General features: G+C 43.8%; 1 protein-coding gene across 2 annotated transcripts in view; it reads right to left on the reverse strand.

Moving 5' to 3' along the window:
* The window catches only part of ctbp2l (C-terminal binding protein 2, like), a 102,682-nt gene extending 90,904 nt beyond the window's left edge, over positions 1-11,778 (reverse strand). Inside the window, exon 1 of one of the 2 annotated variants that reach the window (XM_017437591.3) lies at positions 11,353-11,778. The gene's annotated coding sequence lies outside the window, so the exon portion shown is untranslated. The remainder of the gene's footprint in view (positions 1-11,352) is intronic. The other variant, XM_017437629.3, reaches the window with a different exon arrangement.
* Positions 11,779-12,037: the final 259 nt, after the last annotated feature.

Here is a 12,037-nt window from a genome sequence, read left to right on the forward strand (position 1 = left end):
GAGGTAGACCTACTCTGACCTCTGTCTGCATCGAACTTATTTAAATTTAAAAAGCTGCACTGACTAAATAATTGTCCACAGAAATATTTGAAGCATTGGTCCGCGGCGGACACCCAGACGAGCCCGTTTTATTTTTATGACACCGCTTTAAAAGTCTGTTCAAATATCACGAGCTGTGTCTTAAAAGAATTCGCCACAGCCGTTCGTCACCAGTGGCAAATATTTTGTCTGCCTGATTATATTTTGTCTAGTTTATCCCGAGTCTTAGACTGAAGAGGAGCGGAATGGGAACACAGGTAAGATTTTTACAGAAATATTATGCTAAACAAGGCCACAGTTTATTTTATTGGAATAACAAGCAGAGGTTAGACACAGAAACCTTGGCATAGGTCAGACTCGATTTTCTAACCACACATTCAAGTTCTACATAATTTTAACGACCTCTGGCACAAGGAAAGTTAACGCGTTAGCGGCGCGCAGGATCTCAAGAGTCGTTTTAGTTTCCCCGAGTGTGAGGGAACGAGATGAGGGAAAGCGTAAGGAGCTAATCAACTCCAACTCTTCTGTGGCGTTTTATGAACTGTCTGCTGTTAGTTCAGTATGCACAAAGGGCACGTAGCATCGATAAGTCAACACGCTGCTACAGCAGGAGCGGGTTCGCACTCCTCACCCCTGGAAGGAGAAACGTATCCAACTGCAAGAGCAAAATTAAATTAATTCTGCAGATGACCCGCTCGACGGACGAAGACAAGCTTCAGTTAACACGATGACCGCGAAAAACAGAAGTTGGAAGATGCTGAGAAAGTCTTTTATTCACCTTCTTTCTAAGTTATTGCTCCCCACTGAAAAGCTGGAATGTTTTCACCTGTTCGTGTTCATCTGTCTGTTAGCAAAATATCCACTAAATAAATTTTAAGGAACAAATACTGACCTAGCATTCGGTGTGGTAGTAGCTGCGACCGATACCGGACACATAATCTGAGTTACAACACATTGTGCGCGATATTTGCTTCAAATTTTTTGCCACAAACTATTTGTAGTCAACTCTGTCTGTCTGTTAGTGAAATATCTCATGAATCAGTCGACGCATTTTTTTGAAAATTTCACGAACTAATCATTGGATGTACGTCTACAACTGATTAACCTTTGGAGCCAACCCAATTTAATATGGCTGCCGCAGCCAACTGACCTAAGAAATCCCAAAAATGGCAATAAAATCAATCACTTTTGTAGCTGTTGCGCTAAAATTTGGGGTGGTTTTGGCTGAGAATCGTTCACAACACATACTCCAAGTCCTACACGTTCAACAAGACTTAAAACTTTGGTATCAACTGTTGGAGTCAACCCTTTGTCTGTTAGCAAAATATCTCATGAACTACCACACTAATTTTAGTGAAACTTTCAGAAAGTAATCATTGGATGTACACCTACAACTGATTAACCTTTGGAGAAAACAATTCAAGATTGCCACCACAGCCAACTGACAGCAGGAAACACACAAAAAAGGCTATTTTCCAGCCAATTTTACAGATATCGCGCTAAAATCTGGGGTGGTTGTCGCTGAGAGTCAATCACGAGACATACTCTGAGCGTGACATCTTGTGACAACAGTTAGACCAAAACGGGTACAACTCAGTCATTTCTCAACACAAAATGACCTGGCATGGAGGGCGACGGGCGATATGCATTCCTGCTAGACATTTAATTTGAGGAAGTTTTACCACCATCTTCTAATCAGTCGTGTCGCCCAGAAGGCCCGACTGGTTTTGGGTTTTTGTTTTTTGTTTTTTTTTCCTCCCGCCTCTCACATTTTTCCTCTTCGCTGCCTTGCATCAGGCACAAGATCTGAGGCTTTAATATGGCTGCCAGAGAGGCAACAGCCATTTAATAACAATGCAATAGTTCCTCACAGCAGTGGTCCAGTGTCGCTCATACGCCCCGCCGTGTGCAGATGGTACATTGTCTGTGATTTACGAAAACACTTTCCTTCCTGAGATGTTTTCCCCGTCCCTACAAAACACAAACACACACACACACACGGACTGCCCTTTTTTGTCAGCAATATTTAACTCTCATCTTGACAGAAACAACACACATTTGCTCTGCAGCCCATACAGTCGTATTTCGTAACAGGTCAGCTGAGGTGGCCACCCCCAGAGGTGATCGTTAATATGTGTGTGTGTGTGTGTGTGGTTAGCAGTAAGCTTCTTGCATGTGCCTCTCAGCCTCCCGCAGTGGGGGACATCTGGAGGAGGCGTTACCATGTACACAGAGAAAAGAAGAAGAGTTCAGGCCAGAAATATAATCCTCCAAGGACAAAACTGGCTTTCATTAACATACAGAGAGGGAAATAATGGTCACGATTTATTCATATCAACACAGCTAATGTTGCCATAAGATAGTCACCTTGCCAAATCAGTCTAAACCTCATTCTCTTCATCAGTGCCCCCCCCCCCTCCCCACTCCAGTGCTGAATGCAATTAGGGCACATTTTGATGAAAATGACCTGTAATTCAGTGCGAGGAGAAAAAAAAAGAAGGTTGAGCACAACCATTTCACAATGTTCATTATGAGCCAGCAGGGAGGAACTTCCTCTTAATAGAGTGTCTGCCATAAACATACCTCTTCATCAGCCAGCCTGCCATTTGATCTCACCTCTGGGTGTTCAGCGTTCGGGCATCTTCATTCATTTCTTCTGTGTTTCTGTCTGTTTACTCAGTAATGGACTCTGCCCAGAGAGCTGTTAAGGGGAACAAAGTGACAGCGCTCGAAACTCTGCCGCGGCGGTGATTAACGAGTGAATTAGAAAACAACTCTGGGTCACCTTCTTTAACGTCGTGATGGATGTTCTAATGTACGAATCTGACGGCCTTTTTTTGTTAAAAGGAGGGAGCACGGCCTGGATCATAGGTGGAGCCAGGCTGTGGAGCACTCACAGTGTGCGTCAACTTCTCTGTGAATCTACAATCGATGCAGACATAACGTCGGGATGATTAGTGCTCCTGTTGAAAGGCGTCCCGCCGACGAGGGTGCGAGCCCAAGTTAGAGTCGGCCGAAATCGGCTGTGTGCATGCCGTCTCCTGTCACAGGCGGTTTACAAGACTGGGAACGAGGACTGCCATCTGTCTCACCTCTATGGGGTGCACAGAGGGACATTTTGCACGGTTCTGACATGCCTGACTTCCCCTAACGCTGCACAAGTGTTCAGACGCGTTACATAAGCAGCGAGACCTTCGCCGAGGTGGAGAAGGGTTGGAAAAGGCCACCTGCGTAAAAAAAATAAAATAATAATAAGGAAGCGCAAGAAAACAAGAAAGATAAAGTGCTAGAGAGCTGCCTGATCTGTTTTTATTTTTTTTTCCTGACCAGCTCTACTTTCAGGCAGACAACAGCACGACGGGGCTGCGTTGGTGTTGCTATAGGGTATATATAGAGGAAAGAACGTGTTTAAGAAAGTCCAGCTTGAAGGCGATTCAAATGCCAAGACTTCGCATGGGGTGTTTTCACGCCGCTGAAAGAGGACTGGAGCAATCTGGAAAATTTTCACAGCTGCAGCGAATTTATCTAACATCTAAAAAGTCAAGGCTAGAAAAAGCTCAAGCCAATGTTGCATCATATAGAAGATATTAAGTGAGGTTGTATTAGTTGCATTTCTATTAGCAGACCTAAAATTGTTGCCTCCGAGACTACTCCCTCGGCATACCACAGGCATGAGCAAAGATTACACCAGGTCAAAGAGTGTCAGATTTGATCCGTTCCTAAGCAAACTCCTTGTCAGGCTGCAGCTACACTGGTATAGTAAAAGAAAACAAAAAAAAAACTTTTAAAAAAATACTATTTATGAAAGGAAAGATGATCCAGAGCTCAGTTTAAACACGAACGACAATTTTGCACAGAGAGCAGAGAAAGAATTTTGTTGTTTTTTTGTGGTAATTGAATCAGAGTATTCAATAAATGGCCTTCCAGGTTTAAAATGTACTACAAAAGACACTCAAAAAATCACTTGGTGCTTTGTTAAAAACTAAATAAAAGGTTAAAGGACATTTTCTAAGCATCCAAAGGATGATTCAACTTACAACGCTGAACTATGTCACTTTTTAAGGACAACTTTCTGCTTTCGGTCTTTATTTAAAACATAGTGTATTTAACGGAAAGCTCAGCTGAAAAAGCGTACTTTAAAAAGGCAAGTGTGTAGATGTTTTACAGATAACAGGGCTGTTGTCATAAAGCACCACACATATAGTTTCACAGTTAAAGCATTTGATGTCTCCTGGCTTGCAACTCTTGAACGTTGCTCTTTTCAGACGAGATCAGAACTTTGTGTCGTTGTTTATTCAGAGACATGTGCCTGATGATGTTTGTTGCCGAGCTGGACGAAGTTCTGACTGCGTGGCGGATCATTTAAAAGCATTAGGCAGGGTTTCAGCCCAAATTCACCGTCATTAATCAAACCACTTCCTTCTGCATATCTCATGTCAGTGTAAAGTCACAATGCAAACACCAAAACTATTCGGCCTCGTGGTTTTTTTTTTATTACGACTATTGTATTTTAATCACAGAGGGCTGTTAAAAGTGATTTGTGGAAATGTTACTGACGGTGCCATCCTCCATAAAGAGCCTACATCCCTCCCACTCATGACTTGCAGTGACTTTAATCACTGATTTTATCACTTCCTTGAATTGCATACATACTGTGAGCTCGAACAAATGTATCTATACTGGTGCCATACGAGACGCATGCATATCTATGAGGACATCTGTATTGCGGAGAAATTGCCAGCGAGATGAGGCAACCGGTTTCATTAGCTGGCCCGACGCACACATACACAACGATAAGCTGCAGATGCCGTGTGATAGAGTTGAATAGGCATCTTAGGCCAACTAAGCAGCAAGGCATCTGTTACCGCGGTGGTCCTTCTCCCATCCTCATAGCCTGCCCTGTAATTAATGATGCACAGTGATTTTCCTGGAACCACCTCCCATCCTGTGCTGGTGCTGTTTTATGTGTTTACACGTGACGATTTATGCAATGCATGCTTGCATGTGTAAGAAAAGGCTTGTTTTTTTTGTTTTTTTGTTGCTGTTTTTTTCCGCCCCAACTCTGAAGGAATAACCTCGTAACATCAGTAATGAGATGGCAATCTAGGAATTATGGCAAATTTGTAAGGATGCCCCCTCTCCTATAATTCCATTTAGCAGCCCTGTAAACACCTATAAATGTATGAGATAGCTGCGGCAAAAAAAAAAAAAAAAAACAAGGACAGGAGAGGAGGAGATCTTGCAAATCACATTATGGGACATGAAATTAATCCACCCTCCCCAAACATTTGGCCTTCACACAGTTTAACCTTGAAACTGCTTTTCTTTTTTTTTTTTTTTACTCCCCTGCACGAGGACTTCATAAAAGGCCCTCTGTCACATCCAAAAGAGCAAGTCTGACATTACAACAATGGCTCTGCCGAGGCAATTACTCAATAGGATCCTTCACCGTGCTGATGATATGTTGTAATTTCATTTCACTTATGTCCGTCTCATAATGTAAGACACAATTGAGCAGGCGCATTTTACATCCCAAAAGACCCCTTCCTCTTTAAGATAATAAAAGCCTTTTGTGCTTGCCTTTGAGAAATCCTTGGTGGATTATGTGAGCGCAGATCCAGAAGCTCATCAATTAATATGCTTTAAATTAAAGTGTATTAAGTTGTTTAAAAAAAAATTAATAGCTCTAATTGCTGGGCCGCTGCCTCGCCTGACAATATTGTACCTTAACGCTAACAAGAGTGTCTCTGACACGGCCTACAGGGGCCTACAGACAAGTGTTACTTGACCTTTCACTAAGCTGAGAGACAATGCAGTTCCTCTTTAAAAACACAGCCACCTCACTTTCCCCTGACGCTAATGTAGAGTGGTTAAAGGTACAAGTGGAGTGATTGTTACATCCAGTCCCAGAAGAGCAAGAAAATCTCATCTCCTAGCCAGACAACGACAAGGTTTAGCTCTTATAGTTTCAGGCAGATTAAAACACATCTGTTTGTGTTAAAGTCGACTGCAGAGAGCTGTGCTGGCATGGGGTTCCACTTTCTCCTTCCTGTGAAAGAGACATCTATGGCTCTAATTAGGATTGGAGGGTGATAAGGGGTTCTGAAAAATATCTGAAAATGGCAACCGCGTTGGTTTGATTACCGCCATTAAAAACTCTTTCAAACTTTGTGCCAATCATTTTTTCGGCCTTGCAGAAAGCGGACGACGAAGCTGAAACTGCCGCACGGTCGCATTTCTGCGAGGAAAACGTGTGACTTCTTCTTGCGCCGTCCCCTGTTGTGTCGCGGCGTTTACTTTTCCGCGGCGCCCGCAGTTTGGGAGGGGAGCCGTTGTGACTCCAGCGCAACTCAAACGCAACTTCGAGATTCGAGATATACTACGATGTTAAAGAGTCAAACGGTCAAAAACCAAAGATTTTTTCCATCACACCATACCGTGCAGTTTAAATGCCTTTTAATAAGAAAACAGAGACAAAGAGGGGTTTTTTTCCCTTCCCCTTCGGTCACACAATGCGCCGAGCAGCGCTCTTATCTGTGCCGTCGTTCAGTTGTGTACGGTAGCCAAGGGGAACGTTTGCACCGAGCTACAAGAGTTAGCATGTGAAATACACAGCTTGCTGCAGGCTCACCAAGGAGGCCGATAACCTGCTAATGAGTTCCTAACATCAGCTTGTCATGCTCTCAAAGAGCAGAACAGAAAAAAATTAGTATTATAGGGACGATTACTTTCAAATTATAACAAAAACTAAATGAAACAGCCTGTTGAGTCTGGTGTTTTAACTGACTCTATGTTGTATTTAAGTTAACTCTCAATACTTGGGATTAAATTGAAATTTCAGCCTTTATCTAAAGCAGCTTTGTAAAAAAAAAAAAGGTACAAATAAAACTGCTGATCACAAATTGGTATACAATTCTTCGTGAGGGCAGGAAAAAGCTGGCACAGAGTTTAAACCCAGTGACTGTCAACACACTCTTTCTGTCAGAATCTCTCATTGGCCCATGCCTAACGACGTCACAACTCGCATGCGCCATGACCAACACCAAAGCGCATTCTGGGGTTCAACGGTTCTTTTCATAGCAAAACAAAGTCGTTCGTAAGTGTCTGTAATGACGAATCTTTCCAAATAAGAACGTGCCGCCGTGCATGCATCATGGTCTGGAACAAAGGCTGAGGAGGGAGGGAGTTGGGTTACCTGACACCAAAGAAAAGTTAACAGCAGGCAGCTGAATAAAAAAAATCTGATGCGGTGGGTGGAGGCGGCAGGTCACACCAAGAAAGCAGAAGCAGCAGAAGCAGGGCTGAGTGGTTATTGTAGAGACCTTGTGATGCACAAAGATAGTGATTCAATCCTATGGTGGAAATAAAACAACACCCACTATCTCTGTGCATGCACGACAAGAACACCTCTGGATCGGGTCTTCAGCATCACAAAAACTGAAACAAAACTGCAAACCTCCCACATCAGGCCCAAACACAGGTAGGCTTATTTCTAACAAACAATTAAACGTGGCATGTTAATTCTGTAACGTAAGGAATCACTTTGCTCCATTTATCATTTATTTATTGTTAAACAGCTTTGCTCTTCGGTTCAACAAGAATAAATAATAAAAAATTTTAAAAAAAGATGAACATGAAGAAAACGAACACCCAAGCCTGGTTCTGCTTATCTTTTACGTCTGTGTGCCTCTTGAGGACACGATTGCTGCTTCTGTCAATAAAATGACAGCAACAAGTGAGGCAGAAACAGCAGTAAAACCTTATAGTCCCACTCCCACGTCTCCCACAAGCCTGCTGACAAATGAAAATGCAAAACGCCTCGAGGAAGAGAAAAGAAAAGAAAAGGGGGTGGCGAAAATAAAAAAGATAAAAAAGGGAATGACATGTAAACCGTTTCTTTGAGGAATCTTTTCAATATAGCATCTCTAAAGGTAAGAGGCGTTTTGAAACGGAGCGAGAGCAGCTGAGTAATGACACCTTCAGCTGCAGAAAGTACTTACAGTAGTACTTTTCCACTTTCTAGAGTTATCTTCTTTGACCATGGCAACACTTACTGCCTTGATCAGTTTGCTGTTCTACCTCTGTGGGTTTTTTTTTTTTCCTCTCTTTTTCTCTCCAAAATCACCCTGCCTTTCAGCTAAATCAATCTTGCCTTTAGTTGGAGATAATGAGCATGTTTGAGCGGACTTCAAATGAACGCCGCGGCTCCGGGGCTCCTCGGCTCAACGCGGTCGCGCCACACGGACAGTTTTGAAGAAGACACAAAAGGGAGAGGAGAAGTCTCGGGCCTTCGGAGACCAATTAGGAGCAGCACGACCGGAGTGACCTAAACGGAGTGCAGCGAGACCTTAGTTTACGGCGCATTCAAATGTATCACTTCTGTCTTCATCGGACCGACAAACTCGACAGAAAGCAAAGATTAAATTAAAAAAGCATCTCTTTAATCTGTGAAGGGTTGCAGACTACATCAGGAGGTAGGGAGCACATACAGATATACTAGTTTTAGGCTCACTTGTACAAAGGACATGAGGGCAGGATTTACCAGCTCAGCAGCCCCGTATGCATAAATTAGACGATCCTCTTTAAAGACCACAGTGAATATTAGATCACTGCCATCTCTGCCACAAGAAAGACTGACTGTGGATGGAAAAACTTCACAAAGGATGGAGGACTTTCTTTCTCTGTAGCATTTAAGATTCAGTAAATATTGGACTCACTTCAAAGGTTGTCAAATAAACGTGCTGAGGATTTTAGTAAAGCACCGAAAGCGTCTAAAATAAACTTTTCATCGAATGCAGCCCCAGTCGGAATTACATCCAGTGCCACAGCCCAGCGGGTAAGCGGCGAGCGACTCGGAGACGACCCACGGCACTCTCGTAAATCCCCTCTAATGGTCGCCAGGGCCAGGGAAAGTTTCGAACGCGCGGAACTTAGCAGCCGCTGTTATTCACCCGCCGAGCGCGACTCTCAGGGTGATGGATGGTAATAAATATTGCACGGGGGCTAACAGAGGTCCCCTTTAGAGACGTTCAATTGCCTCGAGTGATGAGGAGGGGGGGGTGCTCGACAACACGGGAGAGGATGGCAGAGGGCAGACTCTCCACGGGGTCGACAGAGTGAGCCTGTTCAATTTCCTCTGCGGTAGGAGGACGGTCGCCGTTCGAAATGATAAGAGTGACTCATAATGTGAAGGAGGGCTTTCTGGGAACTTTATTGGTTCCTAACGAGGAACAACCCACTGATTGTGGATGTACCTGGCATACGAGGCGTGAAAAGAATAGCGCTCGGTGTTACGACCCCCTTCCCCTGCCGCGATCGCGACTGTTAAACCGAAGCTTTTCTGACAAGGGACCTCTGTCAAGCTGATCTGTCCACCATCTTAACTGCCTTCCTTGACAATGGCTCACAATAGAGCAGATGTCCAGGCTGAACACATCTGTAGTGGCCTTAGACACACACACACACACACACACACACACCCATCGTCCTCTTCCTGATCACATGCACTCATAAGAGAGACAAAGAGCCGCGCCATCCAAGGTCAACTCTTATTTAGCTCGCAGGCTTCAAAATATTCTGCAGCAACTACACCAGGAGTTTCTCGTTTCGGCGGGGACAAAAGCGCTTGTTGGCAACAACAAATGAGAAATTAGGAGAGTTTCAGCTCTCCATCAATCCAAAACAGGTTCTGTTGATGATGTCAGAGGAAAAAAATGCTTATTTAATTAGCCCGACAATATATAAGAGCACTTACTAAAGTGTGTAATTAACAAGTTAACACGAGGCAATTAGCAGCTCATTCATGAACTATCTGCGCCGAACAGTGGCTGTTAAAAATATGCAATTTTCTTTACTTCTTTTGTTTTTGTTTACACTGTCAGCTGTGGCGCTAAACTCTCGCCGACTCTATTAAAATCCCAGCGCTCCCAGGAGGAATGCATGTCTCCCGCCGCCATCAGTATTTGTAAAACTGACTGAATTATAGTAACTTTCGTGCTTCTTAAGGTTGCTCAGCTGTGGCGGCCACCTTGAATCGAGCTGTCTCGAAAAGTTAATCAGTTGTAGATGTGCATGCAGTGATTATTTCCTGAAGGGTTTATTAAAATCCGCCCAGCTGTTCATGAGATATTTTGCTAACAGACGAATTGCATCGACTCCAGCTGTTAATGCTTAAGTTTTAGGTAAAGATCGCATGCAGTAAGACGTGCTTGGAGTATGTGTTGGGAATTACTCTCAGCTACCGTCACGCCAAATTTCAGCCCGACATCTGCAAAACTGACTAGCTTATAGTCATTTTTGTGTTTCTTAAGGTTGCCTAGCTGTGGCGGCCATCTTGAATTGTGTTGTCTCCAAAAGTTAATGAGTTGTAGGCGTACATCCAATGATTAATTCGTAAGAGTTTCATTAAAATCCACCCCCTGGCTCATGAGATATTTTGCTAACAGACACACATGCAGCAAACTGCGGCAGATCCATTAGTTTCCAGTCTTGGCTCAGTTTAACCGTGTTTACACTCTTTTTGTTCCTCACTTCCTATTTCTAGCCATGCAAATCTGCAAATCTCAAAACACAAATAAATAAAATAAATAAAAATAAGCCTTTCAGGTGAGGCTCCTCAGGGCATCACAAGCAAAGTGTTTGATCTTTTTTTTTTTTGGAGGGGGGGGGCTTCTGAGAAAAGATTAAAAAAAAGTTTAGGGAAGCCTCTGATCGTCTCTGATGAGGATGTGTGTTTTTTTAATAAATAAATAAATAAATGGTGTTGGAGCAGGAGAGGTCAGAGAAGATGTGCTCCATTGTGGCTCAGAAAGATGGACAGAGCGGCGCGTGAGATTACACAAAATGACGCCTTGGGAAACACCGTCTCCCTCAAATTAAACCGAAATTATTCCGGATTAACTGAGAGGAAATTTACGAGCGACTCAAACGAAAGAAAAAAAAACTCCACAACCATTCAACACACACTCCTCCGGCTACTTCCTATTTTCTTTTTCACCGACACACACACACACACACACAGTTTCGCACGGAGGGTCGCGCGAGCAAAAACAATAGCATCTTAGCTAACAACAAGTCCGAATAATAAGGAAGGAGCGTTAGCATTTAGCATGAACGCCTGTCCACATTTGACAGGGGCAGCCAAGCGGGTCCAACCCACCCGTCCCCCGTTCTGTCTCTGTCCCCCCCTCCGTCCCTCCCCTCCCTCCGTCTTCATGGCGCAGTAAGGTGGACACACATGGTCCAGAGCTGTCCGCAGTCGCGGCTAACTCTCGTTCCGAGCCACAAACTAATGGTTTCGTGTCGCAGCCTTACCTGAATTAATGAATCGCAAGTTGAGGACTTTTTTTTTTTTTTTTTTTTAATTTCAAGCACACGTCGTCGGCGGCGGCGGCAGCAGCATCCCCTCCGCTTCCTGGCTTCGGGGGACAAATTTCGAGCTCTTTCTTGTTTTGGTTGTTGTTGTTGTTGTTGTTGTTGTTTTTAGGGAGTAATTCTGATTCCAGCTTGTTTGTTATTAATCCTCCGAGGCGAGTGGCGTCCTTTCCCACGCAGGCGAGGGGGGGGGGGAAACGAGGAGGTACCGGAGGAGTTAACGGGGAGCAACGTGTTAAAAAACCGAGTCCTTGTTTATTAAAATAAACGCCGAGGAGGTGTCTTTAACTGTTTCACCGCTTTATTATTTTTTCCTCCCCCTCTCTCTTTCTCTTTCTCTCCCCCTCTCTCTCTCTCTCTGGCACTATTCTAACTCTCCTTTTCTATCAAGGCGGGGTCTTGGGTCGTTTAAGCCAATGACATAAACCAAGACGAAGAAGAACCCCCCCCTCCATCTCTCCTTCCTCCTCCTCCTCCTCCTCCTCCTCCTCCTCCTCCTCATCATCATCACTTCTGCTCACCACAAACGATAAGGTCAAATCTGTAAATGTTGGGGCTTTCCTCCTTCAAACATGATGACTACATCTCTTTTTTTGTTGTTGTTGTTATTTTATTTTTAAGAGTT

This window comes from Kryptolebias marmoratus, linkage group LG17 (assembly GCF_001649575.2).
Source record: "Kryptolebias marmoratus isolate JLee-2015 linkage group LG17, ASM164957v2, whole genome shotgun sequence".
Lineage (NCBI taxonomy): Eukaryota > Metazoa > Chordata > Actinopteri > Cyprinodontiformes > Rivulidae > Kryptolebias > Kryptolebias marmoratus.